The following is an 18,486-nucleotide window of genomic DNA, read 5'->3' on the forward strand; positions in this document are numbered from 1 at the left end:
ATTAACTAACAGCCTGTCTTTTGGTTCGCAGTGTCATCCTCAAACTCGGATGTATATTGTATTCAGCTCCCGCCATCAGGCTGTCAGAATAGACTATTAATAACTGATGCCATCGGACTGTTATTTGTGATACTCCAGTAGATATGTCTTTATCATAACGATCCATTAATCCTGACTCTCCGATTTTAATGTGTTAACCACGTTCATCCCATGCTAATACATTGTCCGTAACACTATGAGCTTCTGTCTTGTGTAAGAACCTTTATTTTGTGATACGTTGTGGAAGATCTCCGGAAAGCCCATGCCTACCAGTTCCCCTTCATCAAGTCCGCATGTTACATTTTCAGAGATCTCAGAATAACTTTGCAGACAAAATATAGTTTCCCATTCACAAAACCATGCTTTTCTAAATGCCCTTCAATTCTTTCCTTAATCACAGTCTCTCGCAGATTCCCAGTAATAATGGTTAGGCTAAATGTTTCCTGTCTTCTGTCTCATTCCTTTCTTGAAGACAGGTGCCATATTGGAGGTTCTCCAGTTTCGCTGGAATACTCCTGAAATCTAGAGAGTTATGGAATCTTTCACACAGTACCACCAGTCAATCTGTAACCACTTTAAAAAAAAAACTATGAATTACTGCTGACCGGTCTACCCTTACTCTTGTCCATTTGTCAAAAAACCTTGTTCCTTTTGTTAGAGAAAGTTCAGAAACTTGCCTACTATTAACATTTTGTTTATATCATTGACATGCTTACAGTGCCTTCCCCTATGAGGAACACTGCAAAGTACTGGTGTAATTTATGCCTGTTCACTGTAGCCAGTTCCCCAGTCACATCCTGCACATGACATCAATATACTTTCCAGACTGCATTTCGACCTAAGGTCACACACTCATTTTGAACTATTTTTTATATACGCAGAAAATTTTGTGATGCTTGTTTTCATATTTCTTGCCAATTTACTTACATCATTTCTTTTGTTCCGCTTTCCACGCTTTCTAAATTCATACAGTCACATCATGCACAAACAGACCCTTTGGTCCAACTTGTCCATGGTTAACTAAACTAGTCCCATCTGCTTTCACGTGGTACATATGCATCTAAACGTTTCCCATTTATATATTTGACCAAATGTCTTTTAAATGTTTAGACACGCTGAATTTCTCCAGCAATTTCTGGTTTTGAACAGTTTTAAAGACGTTTCTCAAAGCCGCCCAAATACCCTGTCCATCATGAAGTGCCATACACTGAGAAGTGAACAATAACGCAAGATGTAGAAATTCATTGGTTCTGAAACGAAGTAAGACTGGCATCATTGCCGCTACAGAGAGCTTAATGAAGACCATGAAGAGAAACAGAGGGAAACACATTCAATTTAAACACCGAAGGTGACATGACTGAAAGGGAAAAGATTCAGATGAATGTTAGAATTAGAATCGCTATAGTGTGGCAACAGGCCCGTTGGCCCAACAAGTTAACAACGATTCTCTGAAGACCCAAGGCCATATCTTACATTTATCCCTGACTAATGGACATAACTGAACACTATCGGCAATTTAACAAGGCTAATGCACTTAAGCTGCACATCTTTGGACAGTGGGTGGAAACCGAAGCACCTGGAACAATTCCATGCAGGCATGGGAAGAATGTGCAAACTCCACATAGACAATCGCCGGAAGATGGAATTGAATCTCGACCCGTAGTGTTGTGAGGCAGCAGCGCTAACCACGGACCCACGGTGCTGCCCGGCGGGGCAAGTTTAGGGGTTTTGAGAATCATGACAAGTCAGAGGTGTGACACCATGGACAAACGCTCATAAGAATGAGAATACTTAAATGCAGGTGTTACCACATCAGTAACTAGAGTAGGTCATGGGGTGATGTGTGAATGAGTCTCGGTGTGAAGTGGGGATCAGATAACAGAATTGCAATGCAGAAATTGCAGCTCAAAACTGGGAATTTATGTGGTACTGTCGATCACAGCTGGACAGAAGGCGAATTGTATTGAATCACAATCTGTAACATTTTGCCCAGGATAATCCCTCAGTCTGTCATTCCCGTGAAGCTGATCGATGTTTCAGAGACGAGTTGGTGAATGTACCAGTGGCAGAACCATATGTACCTAAAATGATGACAATCCATTTAAAGCTACTGCACTTGACCACTGTACTTACATTCCAAACAGCAGGACTGATATCTGAGAGAGAGGGCGAAATGAATACAAAACAAACAGATCAGAGAGAAGCTCTTCAGTTCTGCCACAGACAGTCAGAAATGGAGTTGAACTATGAAACAACGGACAATAAAGGAGGATTCTACGAATATTATTTAAAAACAAGATTCTTTAATGGGATTACGGCGTCACTGGTTCGGTCATCATTTACTGCCCAGATATTAGTTAAGAGTCAAATAATTTGCTGTGGGTCTGGAGTTACATGTGTCCAGAGCAGGTATGGATGGCAATGTCCTTCCAAAAAAGACATCAGTGAACCAGATGGGTTTCTCCAACGATCACCAATTGATCCATGGTCATCATTACACACTTAATTCCAAACATTTGTTGGGTTTGAATTCCACCATCCACTGTAACAGGATTCGATCTCAGGTCACTAGAACATTACTGGAGTTGTTTGACTAACATCTCAGCAGTTTTTCCTATGGCTGCTGCTCTATCATTCCTCGAAAGAATGGAACCTTCCTCCACATCAGTGTAAAAGACAAGGATGCAGTGTCTACACCATCCTCAGCCAGAAGTGTTGCTTGAATAATGCCCACAGAATCACAGATGCCAGTCATCACCCAATTCGATTTGCCACACGTGACATGAAGAAACAGTTGAATGCAGTCATTACGACAAAGGCAATGGGCCCTGACACCATTCCTGCAACAGAACAGAAGACTTGTGCTGCACGCCAAGCCGTGTCACTGGACACACTGTTTCATTCCAGCTCCAACTCTAACATCTCCCTGGTAATGTGGAAGATTACTCAACTATGTCCCGTCCCCTAAGAGGGGAATAATTACAATCTGACCAATTACCACCCCCTCAGTCCTATCACGACAGTAAAATTGGTGAGAGTTCTTCCTGGCAGAGCTGTCAAGCAGTACAGAAATAATCAGCTCAGTGTGGTTTCCCATAGTTCCCCATGTGGAGATGGTGCTGTTGTGGAATTGTCACTGGACAACTAATCCAGACCAGATAAAGGCTTCGGCAGCTGGTAGAAGTTAGAAACATTTAATAAAATATCGAGATGTAAAATCTGGTGCCAGTAATACTGACCTTGAAGCCCATGTCACTTGTCAACATTAACTTGCTTCCCCAGTGTACTTTCAGGAAGTGAATCTCCCGTGATTTCCTGGTCTGGCCTAAACGTGACTACAGATACACAGATATGTGATAAACACTTCAATGATCTCCGAAACTGCCAAGCAAGGCCGTTGTATCAAACTGCTCCTAGGTCTTAAAGGATAAAACTGGACAGAACCCCCGAACCGGCCTCTGTATTGGAAAAGAGAACGGGATTCACAGTCCTGTCGACCCTGCAGAGACTTCTTTCCTAAAATCTGAGAGTTTGTCACAACATTTACAGAGCTTTCCCACAGACTGCACAGAAACATCCGGAAAGGAGTAGGTCATTTAACACATTGAACCTTCCCCACTCTAGTTTTTGGCCAAACATCTCTTCTATTTACTTTTCCCAAACACTGTATTCTCTATATCCGTTGAACTGATTAACTAACGGGAATAAAAAATGAAATAGGAACTTTGGTCCATCAATTTTGCTCTCCCTTTCAATATATTGATGGCTGACCATGTATCCCCACACCAAACTCCTGCTTCAACTTCATCCCTTTAGTATCTAGAAATTTTTATTTATATTCAGTGCCTTTGCTTCCACAGCCTTAAGTGGCAGAGAATTCCCCAGGTTAACCAGCCTCTGAGTGCAGACATTTATTCTCATCTCAGTGCAGAGTGACCTGTTTGCATCGAATACTGTGGGCCCCTTGTTTGAGACATTCCAGCCAGGGGAATTATCATCCCTACTGACAACCTGTATCACCATGACAGATTTTTATATATTACACGAGATCTCCACTCATTTCTTAAACCCCATGGAATACAGGCCCAGTCGCCCCAAACTCTGCTGCCACAACAAGTCTGTCATCCCAGAGATCAGTCTGGTTATCCATCGCTGCTTTCCCTCAATGTCAGGTTTATCCTATATTAGGTAAGGAGATCAAATGTGCACACAATACTGCACAATTTTCGAGATGGGGACTCAGCGAGGCCCTGTACAGCTACAGTAAGACATCCTTACACCTGGACTCAAATCCCCTGGAAATGAAGGTCAGCATACTAATTATCTTCCTATCTGCTTTCTGTTGCTGCTCTCTGTGACTGGTGTATAAAGAGATCGAGATCCTTTTCAATGATACAGCTCCCCACTTGGTGTCTCTATGTACAGTGGGCATGTGTCAATCTCAATTCAAGCATTGACTTCTGGTTTCAGAATTCACTGCCCTGCATTGACCTCAGAGTTTGGTGAAGAAATCAACTAATGTATACACAGAAGTACTTTCATACAGCAATAGGCTTACATCAGTTCTTTTTGAAATGTTAGCCTGTTATTCTATATTTCCAAACAATGTGCTCAATGTCACGTCTACCCACATTGTTCTTCACCTGACAGGTATTTCTCCATTTCCTCCAATTGCTCAATCACCTTTGAACTTCTTTACATCCTGACCACCTACTCACAATCTCAATTTGGGGCCGTCAGCAGATTTGGAAAGATTACGTTGAATACCCTTGAACAAATGTTTGATACGCTTTCTGAATAGTTGGGTTGCAAACACAAATTCTTGGATTATCATACTAGTCATTGCTTTCCACTCCAAAATATATCGAACTGTTTTTGCTGATTCACGTTTTCCTTTCAACTCTCCCATTCTCACCATGCCAGTAAATTAGATCTAGCGGTTACACACTGTTATGGGCCAGGACAGACCTCCTCAAATAATTTCAAGGAAGGAGCGCAAACCCAACATTTACTCATTGATTGAAGCAGGTGCAAGGTGGATATTCCAGAAGTGGCGCGGCTGAATGAAACACATACAGAAGAGGATAGCAGACAGAATACCTTAACCATCTGGAAAACCAAAAAAATTTCCCAATTTAATGATGTTGTTCCAAGTACTTGAAACAATCCACATTAACACACCATGGCAAAAACAAAAGGAAAATAAACCCCAGGTTCTTACAGGAGAGATGTCAGAGTGAGGGCGAATCAGAATGGGTCTGCTTCTTTGAGTCTGGTAGCTTCACGACTGGCTGCCTGCTTTCAGTAAACAGCAAGACTGCGAAAAATCAAGCCAAACAAACCAAAGCAGAGGGTCTGCGCTGGGAGAACTGGCTACTTCCCTTTCCTCAGAACAGAAGAACAGAAGGACTAGGATCAAGAGTAGGCCGTCTGGCCATTCGAACATGCTCTGCCATTTAATAGTATCATGGTTGACCTATTCGTACACTCAGATCCACTTACCCACCTCGCACTGTATCCTTCATTTACTTCATTCTTCAAAATGCCTTAGCTTTAAAAGCATCAACTACCTCACTGAGCAGGCAATTCCATAGAATTAGAACACTCTGGATTAAGAAGTTCGTTCTCAATTCAATTAAAAGCTACTTCCTTCACCTGCCAGTGGAAACATCCTCTCTACTTGTATATTATTCATTCCCTTCATTATTCTATATGTTTCGATTAGGTCCGAACCCCATCCTTCTGAATTTCAATGATTATCATCCCAGTATACCCAGTCTCTCCTCATAAACCAACTCTCTCAGCTCCAGATTCAACCCAATGAAACTCCTCCTGACCCCATCCAGTGCCAGTACATTCTTTCTCAAGTAAGGCGGCTTAATCTTCATAAAATACTCCAGGTGTCGCCACACCATTACCCTGTACAGCTGCAAAATATCTTACCTGCTTTTAAATCCAATTCATCAGCAATGAAGGACAACATACCATTTGCCTTCCTCAGGACTTGCTGTATCTGCAGACCAAACTTATGTGTTTCATGAACATGGATACGCAGGTCCCTCTGCAGAGCAGCATACTGCAACGTTTTACCATTCAAGTAATACTGGTACTCCTACCAAATAGATGAATTCACATTTACTTACATTGTATTCCATCTGCCAGATGTTTGCCTACTCACTCAAAGTATCTGTGTTCCTCTAAAACGTTTCACAGATCTTTACACACTTCACTCTGCCACTCATCTTCGTGTCATCTGTAAACTTTGACAAACTCCGGATGCTCCCAACACCACATCATCTCTATAAATTGTAAATAATTGCTGCTCCAACACTGATCCCTGAAGCACGCCACTAGTCACTGATTTCCAGATATGATTTGCACTCATTTAGGCCCGCCCTTTGCTTCCTGTTAGTCAACCAATCTTCTATCCATACTAATACTTTACTCATAACGCCTTTATCATATGCAGCAACCTATTGTGTGGCACCTGTCGAACACCTTTTGGGAACCTAGATATATCACATCCACTGAAGCCTCATTGTCTATCTTGCTCATAATGTCTTCATAAATTTCCAAAACACTGCCCTTCCGGAAACCATGTTGTGTCTGCGCAATGGGCCGATTTCTATCAAAATGTCTTGCTATTTCTACCTTGATAATACAATCAAGCATCTTACCCACTGTACAGATTAAACTAACTGGTCTGTCGTCCCCCATCTTTTATCTGCCAGCCTTTTTAACCAGTGACGTCTCATTCGCTGTTTTCCAATCAGCTGGAACTGCCCCAAAGTTCAGCAAATATTTAGAAAATTACCACAATTGAACTTGATATTACCTCCGCTATCTTCTTCGTACCCTGGAACGCATTTCATCAGGGTTTTGTCTGCCTTGAGATCCATTAGCTTACCCAACACTACCTCCACCGTAGTAATGATTGTAAGCATGTCCTTCCCTACCTACATCTCTTTGTCAATTACTGGCATGTTATTAGTGTCCTCCATTAGGATGATCGATGCAAAATACCTGCCCAATGCCTCAGCCAATTCATCCTATCCTATAACTAAATTTTCCATCTCGTCCTCTAAAGGCCTAACATTTACGTTAACCACTCATTTTCATTTTATATATTTAGGGAATCATCTGCAAACTCTTTTCATATTCTGTGCTCGTTTTTTTTTCTCTTGTGTTCTATCCTACTTTTCTTTATAGCTCTTTTCGTGCCTTTCTGTTGAGTATTAATGATTTTCCAATCTTCTAAGTTCCTGCTTTTCTTGGCCGCTTTGCATGCCTTTTCTTTAAACTTGGTAGCCTCGCTTATTGCTTAGACACCCGATGCAGATTGCCCCTTTTCCTTGAGTCTTTCCTTTTCACTGAATATACTTTTTGTAAGGACTTTGAAGAATTCCTTTGAAATCGTCCACTGCTCGCCAACTCTCACCATAAAATATTTGTTACTAGTCAACTTTAGCCTTGTCCTCCCTCATTCTGTTGTAGTCTCCCTCGTTTAAGCACAGGACCCGAGTATTTAATTTTATCTTCACACTCTCCATCTGTATTTTAAATTTAGCCATACTGTGATCATGCCTTCCAAGTTGAATTCTAACTATGAGGCCATTAATTATTCCTGTCTCATTACACAGGGCCAGATCTAGCATAGCTTGCCCCTTCTTGTAAGTGCTTTTATTTTAGAGCAGTCAAACCCAGACATTTCGGATTCACTGCTTTTAAGACACCTTTGAAAAAAAAACAAGGACAGTATGACCTTGTTAAAGGTGTAGCATTTTCAGAACATTAGACTTGGGACTTCATCAAAAAGTTTCTGAAATTCCAATTCACTGCATCTATTGCTTCGCCACAATTTATTTCGCAGTCGGTTTCTCAAATATGATTCACCTTTAATAATTTGACATTGACCTGATCCATGTTCATTACTTTCAAATTAATTTAATTCTCAAAGTTCCCTGGCAAAGCATTCATTCTAATAGACTGTTGTATTGTCCTGATTGCTTCTTTGGTGCTAAGCAGACTGTAATTCCCTGCTTTCTCCCTGCCTCCTTTAGAAATATTGGGGTTATATTTGCTGCTCTCAAATCTGTCAAAATCATCAGGAATTTGGAAGACGGCAAGCAAAGTATGCATTATTCCCATGGCCATCTACTTTAGGAATCATAGATAAAGATTACCAGGCCATGGGGATTTATCAGATTTCAGTCCAAAAATTTTCTCCAAAACTGATTATTTACTGATTTGATTGTATTTCCTGTTTTTTTTTCTCAGTAGACGAAGAATTGCTTGGAAGTTTTTAAATTATTTCTTTCTTGAAGGCAGAACTGAAGTAGTTACTTCATAGTCTGCCATTTTTCTGTTCTCCATTCACTAGATTTGGACTGCACGGATGCTACAATTATCTTCTCCAACATTTTATCTTAATATATTGCATTTTGAGAGGCTTTTACGTTTCACACTTGTTTAATGCACTCTTCTGAAACCTATTACTTCCTGTCTTAAGCTGTTCAATGATTGAACTTCCACAGCCATACAACCACAGAAGCATAGCCTGTGTAACATCAAAATTACAGCATTATCTATATTATTCCAACTTTACAGCAACTGTCCCATAGCAATGAATGGTTTGACATTTCAAATGCTCGTCCAGATACTTTTTAATGGCTGTGAGATTAGCCGTGATAGCTCCCCACCAACCCCACCCCTCCCACCCCTCAGGAAGTGCAATCCAGACCACATCACCCTCTGGGTGAAGAACAATCCATGAATCCTCTCTAAACCTTAAATCCTTCCTTTCAAACGTGTGCTCCCCTCTTCTTGGCCCTTTGACTGAAAGGAGCAGCTGCTGTCTATCCACCCTGTCCATGCCCCTTGTAATCTTATCCATCTGAATCACGTCCCCCTCAGTGTTCTCTGCTCCAAAGTAAACAAATGGAGCTTATGAAACCTCTCTCCATAACTGATATGCTCCATCCTTGGGGGTATCCTGGTGAATCTCTGTACTCCCTCCAGAATAATCAAATCCTTCCTGTAATGTAGGTCCCAGAACCCCCAAAGTTTGTTCCATCTTGGCCTAACCGAAGTGTTACATAGCTCTTATAATCTGTGCCTCGATGAGTAAATGCTATGCCTACTGTTTCCAATGATTTCTTACGCAACCTTTTATCCTTCCCTGTTATATTCACGGATATGTAGAGAAGCACCCCCTGAGCTTCCTGGTGTGCTGCCATTCATTGTATACTCTCCTGTCTGGTTCCTTCCTCTAAAGTGCATCACCTCATATTTATCAGGGTTGTATCCTATCTGCCATTGATCCACCCATCTGACCATTCCATCTGTATCTTCTTGTAACATAAGAACTTACTCCTCTCTGCCAAACACCCAGCCAGTATTTGTGACAAACACAGACATTATTTATCACGTTGCAACTCCCCATCCACATTCACACCTACATCATTTGTAAATACCACAAATAATAAGGGTAACAATACTGATCAGTGTGGTACATCAGGTGGCACAAACAGCCTTCTACCTCCACCTATTTGTTTTGCAAAATTTTCTGTAATACTGATCTGAAACACCCCGGTCAATAGTTCCCTGATCTATCTCTACCACCCTTCCTATAAAGGGTGTTCTCCAGTCTTCGGGCTCTCACTTGTGACCAGATTCTATTTAAACATTAGCATCGGTGCCTTTCATTCATTGTCTCCAACAGCAGCCTGAGATGTAACTGATCTAGACCTGGGGATTGTTCCAGTTTTATACTAGCCAAAACCATCAATCCCTGCTCACATCTTACATCAATCTGTTCAAGAGCTTCCCTGTCCATCTTCTTGAATTCTGTACCTGCCTCCAGCTTTTCCCATGTAAACAGACGTGACGTTCTCATACAACAATCAATCTGCTTTCTCCAGTTTCAAACACAGATTCCCACCTTGATCTCAGACCAATTTTCCTCAGCAGGCCATTGTACTATCTGAGAGATTAATCAGTAGAATATCCATTCAGTATATGTGATCAGTATATTTTACTTAGATCAAGACATCAAAATTGTACAGGTACAATCCAGGTACAGTCTCACCAACCCTCTGTGTTATTAATGCAGAATGTCTTTACTTCGAGTAGGAGCAAATCACTGCAGAAGCTGAATCTGTACTGAAACCAACACATGCTAGAGATCACAGTTAGTCAGACAGCATCGTAAAGAGAGAGCAAGCTGATACTTTGAGTCTAGCTGACTCTTCATCGTCTGTATTCAGATTCTCTTTAAAGGGGAAGGGGCACAGCACTGACACCTGTGGCACACCAGTGTACACCGTACACACAAACAACCTTCTACCACTACCTATGTTCTCCAATAGTTTCTCTAATGCTTACCTTCCCCTGTTTCCATATGTTCCTCCCAATGCACTTTGCTTTAATGTTTTCTGATAACTTACTGTGTGTGCTAATTGAAAGTCCTCCTGAATATCTGATTGCACCACGTTCACTGATTCGCCATTGTTTACTTCTACAAGAGATACTTCAAGAATAAAATTGTAAATTATAGCTTCCCTTTCATAAATGCAGAACAACTCACTTGAAATTTGCTATTACTTAGTCAGTGTCCAATAAGATCTTCCTTACAATAGGTTGCAACAGATTCCCTACTGTGGATGACAACTAAATGGACAGAAGTCCTCCACTATCCCATTCCTTAACTTTGTTAATAATTTGAATGCATTAATAACCTTCTGAAGCGAATACAGAAAAATACAGTGGTCCTTATTGCAAGCGATATGTGTATTGCTGTTTTCTCTGAAATTTCAGTTTGAATTGCATCTGGTCTGTCAGAATTTTCAATCCTCATCCCACTTCTATTTTGAAATACTACCTCATAACTGTATACGATGATTTTCCACTTTAGTTACAAAGGTCCCATGACGTCCTCATATTTCTGGGAGATTTTCTGGATCTTCCTCTTTGAAGACAGACTCAATGTCACTGTTTCGTCTCCTTGTCATTTTTCTGTTCTCTACAATAAGTCATCGTATCCACACATTCGCTGTGCCACATTTGATCTTGTTTCATTTTCCTTTCAAGTATCAACAGACGCTTTTCGCTAGTATTTACAAATAACAAGGAAAATCACAGCACAGGAACTGGCCCGTCAGACGTCTTAGCCTGTGTCAATCTAGATCCTCTATCTATACCTGTCGCCTATTTTCTAAGGTTCTGTATCTCTCTGCTCCCTGCACATTCACGTATCTGTCTGGATACGTATTAAATGACGCTTTCGTCCCCGCCTCGACCACCTCCACTGGCAATGCATCCCAGCATGATAACCCTCTGTGCAAAGAACTTTTCGAGCATATCCCCAATAAATTATTCCCCTTTCATCATGAATTCTTGACCCCTAGTAACTGACTCGCCCATTCTGGTAATCAGCTTCTAGCTAGCCACCCTGTTTACACCTCTCATGATGTTGTAAACCTCAATCAAGTCCTCGCTTAACCTTCATCTTTCTAATGAAAATAATCCTAATCTATCAAACCTCTCTTTAAACATCGTTCTCTCCATCCTCAGTAACATTCTGGTGAAAATCCTCTGCCCTCTTTCCAAAGCATCCAGATCCTTTCAGTAATGTGGCAACCAGAACTGTCCGGAATATTCTGAATGTGGCTGAACCAATGTCCTATACAACTGTAATATGGCCTGCCTACTCTTGTACGCAATAGATTCCAACTTCTCCACTTCTTAAATTGTTAGAATGCATGAAGGAAAGTATGCTGTATGCCTTTTTGATCATTCTATCGACCTGCCATTTTCAGCGAGCAATGGACCTGAACACCCAGATCTGTCTGTACATCAAATTTCCCCAGGGTTTTTTCCAGTTACTCACATCTCCTCACATCTGCCCTTTCTCCACCAAACTCTCCAATCTATCTAAATTCTGCTGTGTTCTCTGACAGTCCCCTCAATTTTCTGCTACTCTACCAATCTTAGTGTCATCTGCAAACTTGTTAATCAGACCACCTATACCTTCCTTCAGATCATGTAAGTATATCACAACAAACAGTGTCCCCAGCACGGATCCCTGTGAAACACCACACAGAACAGTTCTCCATTTTGAGAAACTCCATTCCATTTCTACTCTCTGTCTCCTGTTGGCCAACCAGTTCTCTATACATCTAGTTAGGGCACCCCTGACCCCTGCGACTTCACTTTCTCCATCAGTCTATCTCATCTAACGCCTTACTGAAGTCCATGTATATGACAGCTACAGCCCTTTCTCCACTATCAACTATGTTATTCCTCAAATAATTCTATTATGTTTGCTAAGATGTGACCTTCCCTGCACAAATCATGGAAGGTCTTGTGTGGAGTCCGACTTTTTTTACCCTGGAGTCATAATGGTTTTATTTCCAAAGCAGGACTTTATAAAATGCCACAATGATTGGCTGCGTACAAATTGAATGTTGGTTTGAACAAAATACAATCTATCCACAAGTAAAAATCTGCAAACGCAAATTAGCACCCCCAGATTTATTGGTGCGTCTGTGCGAGAGATGCGATATGTGTGCGTGTGTGGGGGGGCGGGGGGGTGGGGTGGCGTGCGAGTGAGAGAGAGAGAGAGAGGATGTGTATGTTTGCTTCCATGTGTGTGAGCAAAAAGGGTGTGTGTATGTTTAAGGATGAGAATGAGAGCCTGTACTCAAGTTAAGACACAGACAGATTTGGCAGATCCTTGTCCCCACACACACCCAGTCGGTGATTTCAGAGCTTCCATGCTCTGCAGCCTCTGCTCCATTTGTTGTTCATGTTACAGACCCTGATGCTGTAACTACAATCCCCATGCTCCATCCAGAATTGGGTCACCAAATCCTCTGGTCTCCCTGAATGTCTGAGGTAGCTCACAACACAACCTCCAGCAAAGCATCCCCAGCCCCTCCACTAAGTGTTCAATAACAGGAGACAATCAGACTTCCCTCCACAAAATGTGAGATAGCTACTCCTTTATAATTATAATTCAGGGTCCTCCTCGTGTTTCTGACCACGTGATCAGCTGAGAGGGACAAACACAGGCGTTCAGTGGACAGGCACAGAACACGTTTTAAAGACATGAGTCAACGATGCTGAAACTCCCTGTCCAACATGGAGCACAACTTGGGACACACCGGGAAGTGAGCAACAACCCGAAACACAACCCGATGTCCATGGAGCACCACATGGGACACACCAGCAAGTGAATAACAGCCCAGCCGATACACTGCTGTCCAACATGGAGCACGACGTGGGACACACCGAGAAGTGAACAGCTGCCCTGCACACACACCCTTTTCCATGGAGTAACACATGGGACACAGCGGTGAGTGTACAATAGCCTGACACATACCATTACATTATTTCTGAACTTCGTGATGCCAGCATTCGATACAATACACAACCAAAAACCAAGGCCAGAGAAACATACAGATGGACAGAGACATTCACATTAAATATAGAAACGGACAATTAAGACAAAAACAGCATGTTGTTGAAATATGAGAGAAAAGAAAACAATGGAGTGGGCCTATCTGGAGCAGTGAGACCTTGCCGGCTCAAATCACAAGAATGAGAACATTGAATATATACATTGCCAGATCAACTGACAAAATTTGTTCCACTAAATTCTAAATCTGCCTCACAGACCAAACGCAGAAACTATAAACTTGGACAAGTAGACAACCCAGCATGGCAGACTATCCCGGTGTATTGCTCAGTAAACTGGACTATCTGCCCAGCATGGGGAGCTGTGCAGACTATGCTAATGTATTGCTCAGTAAGCTGGAACAGTTGCCCAACGTGGCAGTATTACGAAACTGCCGGTATATTGCTGCTACATTTGCACTACATAACTGACTAACACGGGACAATTTGCCACCCATACTGTGAGGGACAGTAAATGGGCTCCCACAAATAAATGTCTCCGTATCTTCATGCATCAGTTCAAGGCAAGTGGTTTTATGTGTGCATGTGTGTGTGTGTTTGTGGTTCTGTGACTGTGTTGGATGTGAAAATCATTTTCTAAGAGAGAGCACACATGGAGGAAATCAATTTAAATGTGACCAACTGTTAGGGCTGGGTATAATGGACAGAGAGAGATAGTTCATGGGCAGCTGTTAATGACGTGCTTGAGAATATTAAAGTAAAGGCATTGCCGGAGCCAACCGATTATAAACCAGTACGCACAGGAATGATGGATGGATGGGGAGTTCTGTGTGATATCAGATATGAGGTGTGAAATATTGACTCAGATTTTTTTCTGCAGGTTTGCATCTGTGAGTGTCAGCAACAGACGAATGCCATATTTAAGACTGTATTTCACAGCTCATGGTTCAAATTGCAGCTGGGATGAGCCAGTGAAGAATATGCTGGATTTATCAATCGTTACAATTAGGAATGGTCAGGGTTTAGTGTCAGAGATTGGTTCCTGGCTAAAGGGATCACCATTGTTGTCATTTGTCTATTTCAGCTTCAGATATTGGCCGGGATGAGATGGAGTTAGAAGAAGGAAATGCAGTTTGTAACCAGAACAAAAGGTAGTGACCTCAATGCTTTCAATAATCACATAGCAAGTGCAGTGATACAACGGATCATGGTTCACAGCTGAAACTGAGCAAGTCAACATAGCAACCCATGAGTAACACTGCCAGAAGCAAGGAGGGAGAGAGTGATTTAACAATTTAGTAGTGGTTTGTCAAGTGAATATCTGGATTTAGAGTCTTAACAGGAACAGTAACAGTGGCAAGGAGGGTAGAGTGAATGAAAGAACAGTATTACTGTCAAACATGATTTATAGAATTAATGACTGAACAGTGAGACTTACCAGGTACACCAACGAAAGCCAGGATTGGATAATAAAAATATTGCATAATGTAAAGTGCATATTTGATACGCCACGATAATGACTTCCAATCATAATATGTAGAAAGAAACCAAACATCTCAGTTTAAACTCCTGTCCATTCTTGGGACATTCCAGTCAAATGTTCACAGATTATGATCCATGACAGTAACATTCTAGTTTAATGTTCTCGGATTCAAATTCATTGTTGAAACATTCCAGACTTTGTGCTCAGACTCTGATCTCTCCCATCTTTCTCTCTGGAGCTGCTGATTCCTGTTAACACTGTTGGTGATGCTCTCACCATACCGTGGGATAACACATTGAACGGAGCCCACTTATCATTAAAAGATGGAAACCGTCCACTGGGGTAATTGCAAGCCATGGAGACTAACATTAATCACAGTCACTGAACAAACAGGTCAAGTTAACCCCTTCCTGACATCACTTTTCATATCCCAATAAAAGGGAACATTTACTCGGTGTGGGTGGAATGGATAGGCATTGCTTAGGGATGAACCATTAACCTTTCAATCTTCTTCTTGTTTCTTCCGTGTATGTGGGAATAGAACAAGAGCACTGCAGGACTGTGTATATTGCGAATTGTTTATTAAAGGCGACAGTGAAAAAAATAACAAACCAGCTTCATAAGGTGACTGGTGAGCTAATTTCCAGAGACAATAAACCAGTGTATATGTTTATTGCCCATTGATTTTGTGTAATGTTGCTCCTGGGTTTATGTGCACTGTTGTCAAATTCTTCCATAACCTTGGGACGTCATTCTGAGCATCGAGACTGCTGCGCAGGAGCAGGAGGAAGTAATTCTGTCCCCAGGCCCCTATTACAAAGGGACAGGGAAAGGCCATTCAGCCTCTCAAGGCTGTTACAGAGGGACAGGAGGAGGGCATTCTGCTTCTTGAGCCTGTTATGCAGTAACCATTTGTTGTAAAATACTTATGGAGAAGAATACTTCGAATATATATTTTAAAGTTTTAAGTTTAGTCAGGCCAACTTTGAACGTTTTATGTTGTCACTTTGAAAGTCTGCTTTGGAGAAGCTATTGGCAGGAAAGTGGGTGGCCTTCACAAATGAGTTACAGAGTCTAGCGTCAGGATGTTCCTGTCTATGAGCAGGGTAAGGCTGGTAGATGTAGGGAATGCTGCATGGCGAGCAGAATTGAGGCTCTGTTCAAGAAAAGGCGGAAGCATATGATAGGTACAGACAGTAGGGATCAAGGGAATCCATCGTGGAGTACCAGGGAAGTAGGCTAATACACAAGAGGGAAATCAGGAGGGCAAAATTGGGACATAAGATATCTTTCGAAAATATGGTAAGGGACAATCCAAAGAGATTATACAAACACATTAAGGCCAAAAGAGTGACTAGGGAGAGAACAGGAACCCTTAAATATCAGCAACTGACCTATGTGTGGAAATACAGGAGATCGGTAAGATATTAAACAAATATTTTGCATCAGTATTTACTGTGGAGTAGGATGTGAAAGGTAGAGAACTTGGGGAAATGAATGGTGATATCTAGAAAATTGTCCATATTACAGAAGATGAAGAGCTGGATATTTTAAAATGCATTAAGGTGGATAACTCCCTCTGACCTTTTAAGTGACTCTTGTTTAGGCACATGGATTTTAATACAATGAAGGTTAGTCTGACCTTAGAGTAGGATAACCTGCCGGCACAACATCAACAGCTCAAGGGCCTGTACTGTGCTGCACTATTCTATGATCAATGAACTGATCAGGTGTACCCCAGAATCTATTGGGAAGCTAGAGAAGTAATTGTTCGGTCTCTGGCTGAGATACTTGTATCATGGACAGACACAGGGAAGATTGTGCCATTGTTTAAGAACAGTTCGGAAGGAAAAAACAGGAAACTGTAGACAAGTGGGATGGATGTCATTGGTGTGTAACTTGTTGGAGGGGATTCAGAGGGACAGCATTTACTTGTTTGGAAATGCAAATTCAGATTAACGATAGTCAACATGACTTTGCGTATGGGAAATCGTGCCTCACTAATTTGATTTAGCGTTTTGAAGAAGTGACGAATAAGATTGATGAAGGCACAGAAATAGAACTGTGGAATGTAATATGGACTTTAGTAAGGCATTCAAAAAGGTTCCACATGGTAAAGTGGTTAGCATGGTGACATCACATATAATACAGGGAGAGTTGGATGTAATTGGTTCCAAGGTAATAGACGAAGGTAATGTTTGTGAGCTGTGTTGTTTGGACTGGAGGCCTGTGACTAGCAGTGTGCCAAAAGCTTCTAATGCATCTTGTCATTTCATATAAATTATTTGGACATGAATACAACAGGAATGGTTAGTGAGTTTGCAGATAACACCAAAATTGGTGAGTTAGTGGACAGTGAAGATGGTTAACTCAGAGTAAAACAGGGCCCTGATCAGATGGGCTCAATGGCCGAGGAGTGGCTGATGGATTTCATGTCAGACAAACGGAAGGTGTAACATTTTGTTGAGGCAAATTGTGTTCGCACTTATAGGTAGGATCCTGGGAAATGTTTTCAAACACAGACAGCTACATAGAAATTATAGAAGCCCTGCAGTGTGGAACCAGGCCATTTGGCCCATCGAGTCCACACTGACCCTCCAGAAAACATGCTGACCAACACACTCATACGTTACCCCGGTAACTCTACATTTCCCATAGACAATCTACCAAATCTGCACATCACTGGATACTGCGGATCAATTTAGTGAGGTCACTGAACCTAACCTGGACATTTTTGGCAGCGAGAGAAAAACCAAACACCCAGAGGAAACTCACGCACACACAGGGAGAAGGTGCAAACACCGCACAGAGAGTCACAAAAGGGTGGAATCAAACCCAGGTCATTGGTGCTGTAAGGCAGTATCGCTAGCCACTGTACCACTCAATGACCAGCTGCGAGAGAAACTGTATCCTCCCACTTTCTCTCGAACTGCCACATCTGTTCAAATGATGTCAAATTCCAGTGCAGTTCTTCCGACAAGCCCTCCTTTATCTCCACCCAGAATTCACATTCTGAATGACAGGGCCTTAAGCTGTGACTGACACATTGCCTACTCTTCTGCCCTCGCCCTTCCCTTCTTGCCAGATCAAGTTGCCCATTAATACTGCAGCATGCAAGATAATTGATGATCTAAAATAAAACAAGGAGCTGCATATACTGGAGATCGAAAACAAAACCTGTTTTGATGAAGAATCTCCAAATTAGAAATGTTGACTCACTCTCTTCCTACAGAGGATTAGGAAGAAGTGAATTCTGAAATGAATTCCTGATGAATGGCTTATGACCGAAACATAGACTTTCCTGCTCCTTGAATGCGCCCTGACCTGCTGTGCTATTCGAGGGCCAAACTTTCGACTTTCTTCCTTTAAATGGTACCAGACACGTTGAGTTTTGTTTGCAAACACTGGTATATCTAATTTCCTGTTTAGAACGTACACATTTTTTCCCTGCAGCATACACATCTCCCACCAGTGTTTGCTTGTACTTCTTGTGTATAATCTCCAGTCAAATTGTTTCTTTGTAACCTGATTGCTGGGGTGAGATGAAT

This window comes from Hemiscyllium ocellatum, chromosome 17, assembly GCF_020745735.1.
Source record: "Hemiscyllium ocellatum isolate sHemOce1 chromosome 17, sHemOce1.pat.X.cur, whole genome shotgun sequence".
NCBI lineage: Eukaryota > Metazoa > Chordata > Chondrichthyes > Orectolobiformes > Hemiscylliidae > Hemiscyllium > Hemiscyllium ocellatum.